This window comes from Lynx canadensis, chromosome D1 (genome assembly GCF_007474595.2).
Source record: "Lynx canadensis isolate LIC74 chromosome D1, mLynCan4.pri.v2, whole genome shotgun sequence".
In the NCBI taxonomy this organism is placed as follows: Eukaryota; Metazoa; Chordata; class Mammalia; order Carnivora; family Felidae; genus Lynx; species Lynx canadensis.
In genome coordinates this window covers 68,430,649-68,445,344 of record NC_044312.2, presented here as the reverse complement: position 1 = coordinate 68,445,344, position 14,696 = coordinate 68,430,649, and positions in this window count along the sequence as shown.

Here is a 14,696-nt window from a genome sequence, read left to right as displayed (position 1 = left end):
ATAAATCAATAAGGAAAAGATGAATAACTCCTGTATAAAAGAGAAAAAATGGCATTTCATACAAAAGCGATATACAAATTGCCAATAAACATCAGAAAAGATGCTCCACCCTACTCATTATTAAAGAATTGCAGATGAAAAAAACAAAATGCTCTTTTCACTCTCAGATCAGCAAGATTTATGGGGAAATAAGAACTCATTTACATTTTGTAGAATATGAATTAGTGTAAACTTCTTTGAAGGCAATATGGCAATATGTACATCAAAATTATGTACAAAATGTACACATCTTTATACCCCGCAGTTCTATTCCTAAGATTATCCTACTGTACAAATGAATAAAGATGTAAGGCATACCCCAGAGATACTGCAGAACTCAGACCACCACAATAAAGCAAACATCTCATAAAAGCAAAGGAAATGAATTTTTTGGTTTCCCAGTGCATATAAAAGTTGTATTTCTACTATACTGCAGTCTAGTGAGTGTGCAGTAGTATTAAGTCCAAATAAAACCCCCCACAATGTACATACCTTAATTAAAAAATACTTCATTACTACAAAATGCTAATCATCATCTGAGCTTTCAGTGAGTCCTAATCTTTTTGCTAGTGGAGGATCTTGCCTTGATATTGATGGCTGCTCACTGACCACAGTGGTGGTGGTTGCTGAAGGTTGGGGTGGCTGTGGCAATTTGTTACAATAAAACAACAGTGAGGTTTGCCACATTGGTTGACTCTTCCTTTCACGAATGATTTCTCTGTAGCATGTGATGTTGTTTGATAGCATTTTATCCACACTGGAACTTTTCAACTTTGTAGTCGATCCTCTCAAGCCCTGCCTCTGCTTTATCAACTAAGGTTATGTAACATTCTAAATCTTCTATTGTCATTTCAACAGTCCTCATGGCCTCTGCACCTCTGCACCGGGAGTAGATTCCATCTCAAGATGGAATCCTGTTTCTCAGGAAGCAATTTCTCATCTGTTAAGGTTTTCTCACGAGATTGCAACGATTCATTCACATCTTCAGGCTCCACTTTAAATTCTTGTTCTCTTGCTATTTCTACCACATCTGCAGTTACTTCCTCCACTGAAGTCTTGAACCCCTCAAAGTCATCCATGAGGGTTGGAATCAACTTCTCCCAAACTCCTGTTAATGCTGATATTTTGATTTCTTCCCATGAATCACAAAATGTGTAATGGCATCTATCATGGTGAATCCTTTCCAAAAGGTTTCAATTTCCTTTGCCCCGTTACATTCAAGGATCACTGTCTATGACAGCTATAGCCTTATGAAATGTATTTATTAAACAATAAGGTTTGAAACTTGAAACTACTCCTTGATCCAAGGGCCAAAGTTGTGTTAGCAGGCATGAGAATCACGTTAATCTCATTGTACATCTCCATCGAATCTCTTGGGGAACCAGGTGTGTTGTCAATGAGCAGTGATGTTTTGAAAGTGATCTTTTTTTCCTGAGCAGTAATTGTCAACAGTGGGCTTCAAATATTCAATAAACGATGTTGTAAACAGATGTGCTATCATTCAGGCTTTGTTGTTCCGTTTATAGAGCACAGGCAGAGTAGATCGAGCGTAATTCCTGAGGGCCCCAGGATTTTCAGAATGATCAATGAGCATTGGCTTCAATTCAAAGTCACCACTTCATTAGCCCCTAACAAGAAAGTCAGTCTGTCCTTTGAAGCTTTGACACCAGGCATTGACTTCTCCTCTCTAGCTATGAATGTCCCAGATGGCCTCTTTGTCCAATAGAAGGCTGTTTCACCTACATTAAAAATCTGTTGTTTAGAGTAGCCACCTTCATTAATTATCCTAGTTAGATCTTCCAGATAACTTGCTGTAGCTTCTACATCAGCACTTGCTGCTTGCCCTTGCCCTTGTATGTTACAGAGATGGCTTCTTTCCTTAAATCTCATGAGCCAACCTCTGCTAGCTTCAAACTTTTCTCCTGCAGCTTCTTTATCACACTCAGCCTACCTAAAATTGAAGAGAGTTGGGGCCTTTCTCTGGATTAGGCTTTGGCTTAAAGGAACATTGTGGCTGGTTTGATCTTCTATCCAAACCATGAAAACTTTCTCCATATCAGCAATATGGTTGTTTCGCTTTCTTATCATTCATGTGTTCCCTGGAGTAGCACTCTGAATTTCCTTCAAGAACTTTTCCTTTGCATTTACAACGTAACTATTGCAAGATGCCAAATTTGGGTCTTATCTTGCCTTTCAACATGCCTTCCTCACTAAGCTTAATCATTTCCAGCTTTTGACTTAAAGTGAGAGATGTGTGACTCTTCCTTTCACTTAAACACTTGGAGACCGTTGTATTGTTATTAATTGGCCTAATGTCAATATAGTTGTGTCTCAGGGAATAGGGAGGCCAGGGAATAACTGGTCAGTGGGGCAGTCAGAACACACACAACATTTAACGATTAAATTCACTGTCTTATATGGGCGTGGTTCAATTATAATAGCAACATCAAAGATCACTGATCACACATCACCATGATTAATATAATGAAAGAGTTTGAAATATTACAAAAATTACCAAAATCTGATGCAAAGACATGAAGTGAGCAAATGCTATTGGAAAAATGGCACCAATAGACTTCCTGGATACACGTTTGCCACAAACCTTACGTTTGTAAAAACCTCAGGATCTGTGAAGTGCAATAAAGCAAAGCACAATAAGATGAGGCATGCCTGTACACAAATTGATGTTCACTACCGTGCTGTTTGCAGTAGCCAAAAGCTAGAAAAAATATGAAAACTTGTCAATAGGATTATGTAAATTATGGTACACTTGTACTATATAACACTATTCGGTTGTTAGAATGAGGTAGAAAACTAAAAATTGATGTGAACTCATTGCATCATGGTGTGCTGCCTTGCATCCTGGGACAGAAAAAGGACATTAGCAGAGAAACTAGTGAAATCGGAACAAAATCCAGAGTTCAGCTAATACCCCCGAACCAATATTGGTTTCTTATGTTTAACAAATGTATCTAAGTTATATCTTGTGTTCATATTTCATGTCTCAAACTACATACAAGATCCTATTACAAGTTTCTGTAAGCCCCAAATTATTCCAGTATGAAAAGTTTATTTTTAAAAAGCGATCTAGAAAGAAAATCGACATATAATAAATGGGAAAAGAAAAAGCAAGTTGTAGGATAGCATGTATAGCATCTGTATACTAAAAGATGAGGATTATATATGTATATACTACTGTAGACATAGAAATCTCTAGGAGCATATGATCTTATTCTACCAAAAAGAAAGTTTATGGTAGTTCTCTCTGAGTTCTTGGAATTAGAGGTGGTCAATGTAAACATCAGTGTAGGCTGGGCTCTTCTAATCTTCACTTTCACATTTAATCATGCTGTGTTAATTCTTTGGCCACGGGGGCATGTGCATTTTAGATAATTCATTTAAAAAATTGTTTTAATGTTTATTCATTTTTGAGAGAGAGAGAGAGACAGAACATGAGCAAGGGAGGGGCCGAGAGAGAGGGAGACACAGAATGTGAAGCAGGCTCCAGGCTCTGAGCTGTCAGCACAGAGCCCAGCATGGGGCTTGACCCCACAAACTGGGGAATCATGACCTGAGCGGAAGTCTGACGCCCAACAATTGAGCCACCCAGGTGTTCCAATGTCTTAGATAATTTGAAAACAACTAGGGGTACCTGGGTGACTCAGTTGGTTAAGCATCTGAGTTTTGATTTCAGCTCAGGTCATGATCTCACGGTTCGTGGGTTTGAGCCTGCATGGAGCTCTGTGCTGCCAGTGTGGAGCCTGCTTGGGATTCTCTCTAACTCTCACTCTGCCCTTCTCCCACTCATGCTCTATCTCTCTCTCTCTCATAATAAATAAACATTAAAAAATTTAAAAATAACTAATTAAAAATAATGTATGAAAATTAATTAACATGGTGATTGACGCATTATAGATGTTCAGTATTTGACAACTTTTGTTTTTTTAAAAAATGTTTATTTATTTTGAGAGAGAGAGAGTGCAAGCAGGGGAGGGGCAGAGAGAGAGGGAGAGAGAGAGAATCTCAAGCAGGCTCCAGACTGTCAGCGCTGAGCCTGATGCAGGGCTTAAACGCACCAACCGTGAGTCATGACCTGAGCTGAAATCAGTTGGACACTTAGCCCACCAAGCCACCCAGGTTAAAAAAAATTTTTTTTAATGTTTATTTTTAAGAGAGAAAGAGAGAGACAGACAGAGATAGAGCATGAGTCGGGGAAGGGCAGAGAGAGAGGGAGACATAGAATCTGAAGTATGCTCCAGGCTCTGAGCTGTCAGCACAGAGCCCGATGTGGAACTCGAATTCACAAACCGTGAGATCATGACCTGGGCCAAAGTCGGACGCTTAACCAACTGAGCCACCCAGGTACCCCTATTATCAATTTTGATTCATAAGTTCTTTATTATATCTCTAATGACAGTCACAAATTTTTGTTGAGATTTACTATGATCCAGGCCTTGTGTTAAATATTTTACACATAGTATCTCTTTATTCCCCCCAATAACATTCTGAGTTGGGTACAATTATTATCCGCATTTTTCAGACAGGAAAACAAGAATGGAGAAGTTAAATAACTTTCCAAGGTCAGTAGGCTAATAAATGGTAGAACCAGGATTCGAACCAGCAGTCTTACTCCGCAGTTTAGAAAATATTTTAACATGTAAAATATATTTCCATAGGATATATTTTAACTTCCTTAATGGTTAACTGATGAGTATAATTCACCTTCACTGAAGGAAAGCAATGATTAATCACTTTTAATTTTTAACTAAGTTGGATGATTCAATGTCTTTGGACCTTTCTTTTAAATTTCAGCACATGAACTTTGCAGCTTGATGCTTTACATCTTAAATGTTCAAACCATCAAGTGTTTGATGGTTTTCACTAGACAAAGTGACCCCATTTTTTGATCATTTTTAAAAGATCTAGTTATTTAATCCTTCGGGTGCCCCACTGGCTCAGTGAGTAGAGCATGCAAGTCTTGATCTCTGGGTCGTGAGTACAAGCCCCACATGGGGTGTAGAACTTACTTAAAAAAAAAAAAAAGAAAAAGAAAAAGAAAAAGAAAAAAAATTCTTCAGTTATTTAATCTTTATAGTTGCTCTTTTCTGGAAGATTATGAATTTCTTTCTACACACCCTGAAGGTGAAACTTTCTTTAAAAAGATAAAAAGCAGTTGTAGTTGTTATTCCTTTCCTCTTCTTCCTCTTCTTCTTCCCTCTTTTTATAAAGCAGGCAGGTTTTTTTTGTTGTTGTTTTTTTTGTTTTTTTTTTAATTTTTTTTTAACCTTTATTTATTTTTGAGACAGAGAGAGACAGAGCATGAACGGGGGAGGGGCAGAGAGAGAGGGAGACAGAATCGGAAGCAGGCTCCAGGCTCTGAGCCATCAGCCCAGAGCCCGACGCGGGGCTCAAACTCACGGAGCGTGAGATCGTGACCTGAGCTGAAGTCGGACGCTTAACCGACTGAGCCACCCAGGCGCCCCATCAGCAGGCAGGTTTTTGTTTTTGTTTTGTTTTGCATAACATCATCTAAATTTGTCTATCATGACCTTTCAACAGACCAATACGTGTGAGTCGAGGAATATTTTTTCATTGGTTTACATGAGACCTCTGGTAGAAAAACCAATGAAATTAACACTTAGGTGGTAGCTCTTGATAGAATTTTCTCTGTGCATAGATAACTAGGCCATTTTTTTAATTTAAAATTTTTTTCAGAATCTTCAACTATGAGCTCATTTTGCCAATAATCAAATTTACTGGATTCCGCTGTGTGAATGGCACTGTTGTTTGTGTGGAGTCATAAATTCTTAGCCAGATTCAATGTTTCATTTGATTTAACTACAAAAACTTCAAAATTTATTACATGTGTGAACACTACAATCATGTAAGGCTCTTTGGGAGATAAAACATAATAAATAAAACTTAGAAGGTAGATCATAAAAATAGATAAGAAGATGTGATGAAAAGAACAGAAAATGAGCAAGGGTCATTTATCATAATAAATTAATCTCCACTAAATATCCCTAAGGTGTTTGACACTGTGATAAATGCTCAAAAGAACATAAAGTCAGTGTGGTGGCTGATTTCCTGCATAACTGAATAAAGAAGATTAAAAATGATGGAGCATGTAAGAGCTTTATGTCTGAAAATGTGCTCTGAAATGCAATTCAACAGGTATTTATTGAGAGTCTTTTTGACAAGGCCTCTTTGCCAGGAACTGTGCCAGATTGATGAACAAGAAGGCTCTCTGCTCTTAGGGAGTTTGCAATCTGGTAGGAACAGCAATATACAGTGAGTGAATTGGGAAAAAGTGTCCTTGGGTTCACAGTCTGGTGAACAGTGCTTGGGCAAGATTTCAGCCTCCATCTGTGTGCATTTCACAACGTGCGCACTCACATGGGGAAGCCCTAGCCATAACTGAAACAATATGTTAAAATATATAATGCATCTATAAATAAAGTCCTGAGTGTATAGAGAAGTAGGTTCAGGCAGGACATGACGTTTGAGTCTCAGATGACTGGAAAGATGTTGTTCCAGTGAGGAAAAAAAGGCCCTTCTGGGGCACATGCCTAATGCAATGGCCAAGACTCAACTAAGTACTGACAGCCCATTAGAGACACTGCTGAGAAGAGATTGGTGGAAGGCAAAAGTAACCTGGGGATTCTGAGAGCTGAAGAAGGTGGTCACAAACATCATGGAAGATCCTAAATGCCATGCAAAGAAATCAGGCACTTTGGGGCTCCTGGTGGCTCAGTTGGTTAAGCATCTGACTTCGGCTCAGGTCATGATCTCACAGTTCAGGAGTTGGAGCCCCACGTCAGGCTCTGTGCTGACAGCTCAGAACCTGGAGCCTGCTTTGGATTCGTGTTTCCCTCTCTCTCTGCCCCTCCCCCACTAATTCTCTCTCTCTCTCTCTCTCTCTCTCTCTCTCTCTCAAAATAAGTAAACATTAAAAAAAAAAGGAAATCAGGCACTTTAGGGTAGTTAGTGGAGGCACAGAAATAAATTTTGTTCTTCAAATTTGCCTTATAAAATGTTTCATGATAGTTTTGGAAAATTCCAACACTACTTAAATTTAGAGGTAATAAATGGAAATTTTATCTTAAAACTTCACAGATTGCATGCAATCTCAGTCCCCAGAAAGTAACCACAACAAATAATTTGGAGTGTAAGAGTTGTTTAGCTATTCATTAATCTCCAGGGTGTGGTCTCCAAATTGTTCTGACCTGGTGCTTATTTAAGAAAGCACTAAGCTAGGGAGTGCTTGGGTGGCTCAGTTGGTTAAACGTCCAACTCCTTCTCAGATCATGATCTCACAGTTTGTGCGTTCAAGCCCTGCGTCAGGCTTTGTGCTAACAGTGCAGATCCTAGAGCCTGCTATGAGTTCTGTGTCTCCCTCTCTCTCTCTCCCCCTCTGCTGCTCATGCTCTGTCTCTCAAAAATGAACAAACATTGGGGCGCCTGGGTGGCGCAGTCGGTTAAGCGTCCGACTTCAGCCAGGTCACGATCTCGCGGTCCGTGAGTTCGAGCCCCGCGTCAGGCTCTGGGCTGATGGCTCGGAGCCTGGAGCCTGTTTCCAATTCTGTGTCTCCCTCTCTCTCTGCCCCTCCCCCGTTCATGCTCTGTCTCTCTCTGTCCCAAAAATAAATAAAAACGTTGAAAAGAAAAAAAAAATTTAAAAAATGAACAAACATTAAAAAAAAACCTACTAAGATATATTGATTAATTTATTTATGCATTGAACACATGTCCTCCTATTACTGGCTAACATCCCAAGACGTCATAAACAAGGCAACATTCATCATTAAGGATGGTGAATGTAAACCCGTATTTCAAGTATCTTCTTTTTTTAAAAAATTTTTTTTAATGTTTATTTATTTTTGAGACAGAGAGAGACAGAGTATGAGCGGGGAAGGGGCAGAGAGAGAGGGAGACACAGAATGTGAAGCAGGCTCCAGGCTCTGAGCTGTCAGCACAGATCCTGACGCGGGGCTCGAACTCACGAACTGTGAGATCATGACCTGGCCGAAGTCAGACGCCTAACCGACTGAGCCACCCAGGCATCCCTCAAGTATCTTCTTGATAGTTTCATAAACATTTGTCTGACCATCACACTAGTCAAAACTTTAACTTCCTGAGATATGTGAGTGAGGTGTTGTACCAAGAGGAGAAGCGTTCACTCTGCTATTTTCTTGTTTCCTTGTGCTTACAAGGAGTATCGTATTGTACTTAAGAGCACTGACCGGAGACAGGTTGCCTGCTCCGGGTTAAGAACTAGCAACTTTAAACTCTTGGTGCCCCAGTCTCCTCATGTTTAAAATGGAGTAAAAAAGTCCTATCTTCACTGGGTTTTTTGTGCAGGTTAAATGAATTAATAGAGACAAAGCACTTAGGATAGTGGCTGGTGTGTAGTAAATGCTATGTAAGTATTTGATATATCGTTGGCATTATATTCCAGCTGTTGTTTTTTGTTTGTTGTTGTTTTGTTCTTGTTTTTTGTTGTTTGTTTTCGTAAGAATCTTTTAAAGCCAAGTGAGGGCAAGTTAGTTAAAACCAGATAACGTAATCTGTAAATCTACCTCACTGAACCCTCAGTGACCCTGTCTTTACTGTGGAAACTCCCCTTACCCTTTTCCCTTAAAGTGACCAGGGTACCATATGCACTGAGAGGCCATCAGACATGCATACCGAGTGAGGGTGCCGATGTCAATCCACGCATGAAATGTAAGTAAATCTTAATTTTTCCTTTTTTTTTTTTTTTTGATAAAAAGTAAATGTGTATGTGTGTGTATTCGAGTATTTTCTTCTCACACCTCAGTGGATTTCTAGGGTATTCCCTGTGATGAGCCCTCCCCACTTGGGAGGCCCATGTGCTGGAATGCACCCCTGAGAATAGAACGATGGTCTGCCGTGGAGAGCTGACAGCTGCAGAAGCAGGACCTGAGCAAGCCTGAGCTTTGGGCAGGGAAACAAACCTGGGGGCGAAAAAGGGCAGGCAGAGCAAAGGAAACCTGGCAAGAGCCCATGAGTGGGATTCCAGCTTTTTTCTTTTCTTTTTCAGTGTCCATGTTCACCTTTACTATGGGTTGGTTTTTTAAAAGGGGAAAATCCAGGGGCACCTGGGTGGCTCAGTCTGTTGAGCGTCTGACTTCTGCTCAGGTTATGATCTCATGGCTGTGGGTTTGAGCCCACGCTGGGCTCTGTGCTGGCAGCTCAGAGCCTGGAGCCTGCTTCGGATTCTGTGTCTCCCTCTCTCTGCCCCTCCCCTCCCCTGCTCGTGCTCTCTCTCTCTCTCTCTCAAAATAAATAGACATTAAATTTAAAAAATAATAATAAAAAGGGGGAAAGCTGTAGGGCAATGTGAATTGCCCGGCTTTCACTGCCACTGGAGTAGCTAGGTTTGAGTTGTATTTTGATAGCCTCTGGAGAATATCTTCTGGAATGGAAGTTACTTCTGGAGGTGTAGATGTTCTCAGCAGATTCTCGTAAGAAGAAATTACAGGAGAAGAGGGATCTGCAAAACTCTCAAAACACTTCTCTGAATTAAAACGAGCGATGTACAATCTTTCATTTCCAAATCATTTGATGAACTGTTTGTTTCTGATAATGGATAATTTGTGGATCCCAAAGCTGTACTGTTCTTCGTAGAAGGAATTTTCAAACCAGGAGTGCAGAATGTGGGTGCCAAAGGAGAATCTGTATAGTTGCCGTCATTTTTTTCCAACTGCTGGATTATGAGGCCAGGAGTAGCAAAGAAACGATCACTGGTCCATGGTTCTGATTCTATGGGCTTCTCATTTTTATTCTCCTTAGGTGTAATCCTGCTCTGAGGGCTCTTCCCGGACAAGTCAGTGAGGGCAGGGGGTATCCACTCCAACATGTTCCCATAGCACAGAGCTGTTGAGCAAGTGTGCACTGGGCACCTATTGGGGCCCAGCACTTCACCAACTGTCTAAGTGGTCACTTCTGCAAGGAATTTATAGTCTGACTGAGATGACCAATGCCAATATTGACTTTCAATAGGAATGATTATTTGTGTCTATTAATATGTAAATATATATACAATTTATGAATAAATCTCCTAGCACAGAACGCTATAACTTACAGATGAATGGACTACTCTGCCCTTTCTGAGTCTTCAGAGGGATGGCCTTCTTAAGGAAGAAGATGCTGCCTGAGACAAGTATTGAAAGAACAAACTTTTTCTGACTAGTGTTAAAAAACAAACAAAACCCCAAAACATCTTCTTTTAACTGTATATTAAAAATGCCAGAGTTTGAATAGAGCCACTGTCAACACTAGAATGTAAACCCCATGAGGATGTTTGTCTATGTTCACTGCTATGTGCCTCATGCCAATGGTCATACTTGGTACACAGTGGTTCTCGTTTGTCAAACGAATTAATGAATGACTAGACAGACCCTGTCTGTGAAGTATTAGGTAGAAGACTTTGTATTCTCCCTTTGAGTCACAGAACAAGTACTGTGGGAATCCTGGACATAGTCGAGTTCAAATTCTCCTGCTCAAAAACTAAGGCCCAGGGAGTCAAGTAATCCACTCAAGGCAATCCAGGAAGCCAGGTCTAGAACAGGGGGTAGGGCTCCTATTTCCTAACTCCTTACCCAGTTGTTCTCTTTACGACCCAATGGCACTTCCCCAGAAGTACCAGATGGCCACAACTCATCTTTCACTCATCAGACCTTCTCAAGTGCCAGGAATGAATCCGATTCCAGAAGGTTAAGGGAAACGGAGACACAGGAGAGATTTTTCTCTCCAACTGCTGTATCTGTGTCTGGCTTCCCTGGAGACCAATAGCTTTAGTTGTTATAGGTCCTTCTCCAAGGAATGAAGAAGAAAGAAAGTAGCAATAAATAGGCAGATATAAATTGTGTAATATAAACACATTCTCTAAGTAGTTACTTCTATTATTTCCCAAGCAGACCAACCATGTTGAGTAGCCCAATTGGTCTTCAACAGGAATTTGCCCTGAACATCTCAAGAGTTCCTTATTGTTCTTATGGGTGCATTTTGAACACACAGATATTCATAAATATAACATGAATATGTATTCATACAATATATGAATGTTTATGAAATGGATGTATAATTTATAAATTATTATTTTATGAAACATAAAAGATATAGATAGATCCAACAACCCAGAATTTTAAGTTTTAGGAATAAAATATGACTTTCCCGTAACACCCTCTAGTCTTTGCATAATGCTATTAAAGTAAACTCTGCCACCTTTCTTTTAAAAAAAAATTGTTTTTTTTTTTTTTTTAAATTTTTTTTTTTTTTTTCAACGTTTATTTATTTTTGGGACAGAGAGAGACAGAGCATGAACGGGGGAGGGCCACAGAGAGAGGGAGACACAGAATCGGAAACAGGCTCCAGGCTCCGAGCCGTCAGCCCAGAGCCCGACGCGGGGCTCGAACCCACGGACCGAGAGATCGTGACCTGGCTGAAGTCGGACGCTTAACCGACTGCGCCACCCAGGCGCCCCTAAAAAAAAATTGTTTTAATGATTATTTATTTTTGAAGGACAGAGAGACAGACTGTGAGCAGGGGAGGGGCAGAGAAAGAGGGAGACATAGAGTCCGAAATGAGCTCCAGGCTCTGAGCTGTCAGCACAGAGCCTGACACAGGGCTTGAACTCACAAACTGCAAGATCATGAGCTGAGCTGAAGTCAGATGCTTAACGGACTGAGCCACTCAGGCGCCCCTGCCACCCTTTCTAAGTAGGGACTTTCCTCAACCTTAGTAGGTTTTTTCCCTTTTTAAACTTAAATTCGTGTCTACTAGTTTGAATTTTCAGGCCTTAGTTGTTTGTGAATTCTACCTCCTAAATATATCTCAAAACTGCCCAGTTTTGTCCATCTCTAGTCACAAGCTAGGTCAATCCACTATCACCTCTCAGTTAAGACTAATGAAATAACTTCCCAATTCTATTTCCTCCCTCCATGCTTTTCCCACACAGTAGTTAGAACCATCTCTTAAAAAAAAGAATCATATAACTCTTTTGTTTACACTCACTAATTCTTGCCACAGCTCATAAGGTAAAGACCAGAGTCTTTGGTGTGGTGAACAGGCCCTTCAGGATCTGTCTTCTGCCTTCTGCCTTCACACCAGCTTCCTCTTGGGCATGCTCCTCCTGGATCTTTGCATTTCAGTCACTTTCTTTCAGCTCCTGAGAGCAGTCAGTGTCCTTTGCACGTGTTGTTTCAACTTCCTGCAATGCTCTCTAGTATGGTGCTTTCCTCCACCCCATACACGTCCTTTGCCCAGTCATTTTCTACCTATCCCTCAGAGTTCAGCTCAATCAGCACCCCTTCTAGAAAGTCTTTCTCCCTCTTTGGATAAGTCAGGTGACTTGTCATATCCTCTCTTAGCAATTCGTTTTCCTCCTTTTTAGCACTTACCGTAATTGTAATTTAAAAATTATGGTATTAGTTCTTCAACATTTGTCTAACCCAATAGAATGTAAGTTCTGTCAGAGCCAGATTATTCATCACTGTCACGACTTCGGCAGAAATAAATACCTCTGGAATGAATACAGAAAATAAGAATAATTTTTTAAACCAAAGGTGTTTATTACAAAAGGGAAAAGTCAGTAAGGAAAGTGAGTTCACAGTTTTAAGTAAACATAAATCTACACTGAGAAACAGTACTAGACACTGCCCTAAATGAAAACCCACATAGACACACACACTCGCACTTACACTGGGTACCTCTCAGAAAACGGATAAAAGGAAAACATTTGCACCTCCCGTTAGAGAAATCTCGCTAAGCAGGAAGGAAGCAGGCAGGGTCTTAGATCAGGTGACTGGTAGTTGAGGGCTTGGCCACCAACTGAGGGAGATACAACCTCACCCTAGCTAGGCAACTGGGGCTCACCTCCTCTGGAGGGTCTTCCAAGCTGCCTCCCCATGAACTTGGCTGATGCCAGAGAAGCACTGAGACGGATAAAACTTGCTGGGACACACCAGGTTCCTGGAGCTAGAGACAGGTAGAAGCCTGAGGTTCTCTCCAGATCAGGTACCTGGGTGGGGAAGGAGTGATTTCAGCAGCTGAGCCTCACCCAGAGGCCCAGCATTCTGCCTCAGAGCAGCACTGTGCAGTGGGGAGGTGACCGTGGATGTCAAGGAAAAAGCAACACGCGGTGTCTTTGGCGGCTGTCAGTGCCTAGGGGCAGAATAAGTGAAGTGTATGACACACTCCTCCCTCAACTCCTAGCTGTTCATCAAGAAGCTGAATGGACTAGTGAGGCAGAACCTCTAGTCCCAAGATCCTCTGATACTGTTGCTTTTCTGGTACAATTGTACTCAGGCTGGTGGCTTGGGAAGACCTAATCTAATCCCATCGAAAAATATTTCAATAAGGTTATTAATTTATAGCTATGTTATAAACTATGACTATTGTTTGTAGGATCTTAGGGATTCTACAAAAGAAGTATATGGGTAATTATTTATTAGGAGCTCGCATCAAAAAAAATACCAACTGTCTATCTTTTTATGGTATTTGATGTTATTTTTTTTTTAACTTGTGACAGAAGAGGGGTCATCTGGTTGGGTAGATTTTTTAAAAAAATTTTTGTTTATTTATTTTTGAGAGAAAGAGAGACAGAGAGAGAGACAGTGAGCAGGGGAGGAGCAGAGAGACAGGGAGACACAGAATCTGAAGCAGGCTCCAGGCTCCAAGCTGTCAGCACAGAGCCCGATGTGGGGCTCGAACTCACAAGCTGTGAGATCATGACCTGAGCCGAAGTCGGACACCCAACTGTCTGAGCCATCCAGGCGCCCCTGGTTGGGTAGATTTGTAACTCGACTTTTGGCTAACAGTGAATACTCATCTCGATTGTGCTAACCCACACAGCTACACGAAATAAAAGACTGGTTACAGAGAAGATTCTTGACCAAAGATAAGTGAATATTCATAGGAATGTGATGTACAGCTTGAGAACTTATTTGTGAATTAAAAGTTAATTAAAGGATGTCCACAATGGCTGATTTACCACAGAGCATCCTGTCTTTCCCTGTGTGAACCATTTTATGCATTTCAGTGAGGGGGCAGTGGAGCTGGTGGGAGCTGAAGGGCCCTCTCTAGGGGTTCATTGCAGAAAGATGAGCAAAGAGGAAGGAAAGAAGCCTGGATCTTGGAGAAACCACAGGGTGCCCCTTGGAAACTTGCAAAATGATTGGGAAGAATCTAAGTGGGGTTGGATTTTGGAGAGAGTAGAGGGGGAGTGGGCGGTGGGGGAAGGCTAGATCAAGGCATATGTAGGATTTGGGATTATGTAGTGGTTTTTTTTTTTTTTTTTCTGTCTTATTTTTCATGTTATGCTTTACTTGATGTGACCTGAAAAAGACAAGCCAGCTAAATTTATATTCCCCAGTGAGTACGGATAGGCACATAGGCGCTCTATGCATGTTTACTGATTTGAAATGAATAGAACAGGGAAAGTTTCTGTCTAGAGTGTTTAAGAATATATTCAAAACAATGGCTCCTATCAATTGAACTACACGTTGCACATTATGCTACCTGTTTCACATTTCATCCTAACTAATCTCAGGTGAATGTTTTTAAGTTCCTGTTTTACAGGGAAGGATATCGAGGCTCAGAGAGGTTAAGTCACTTGTCTAAGTTACAGCCAGTAA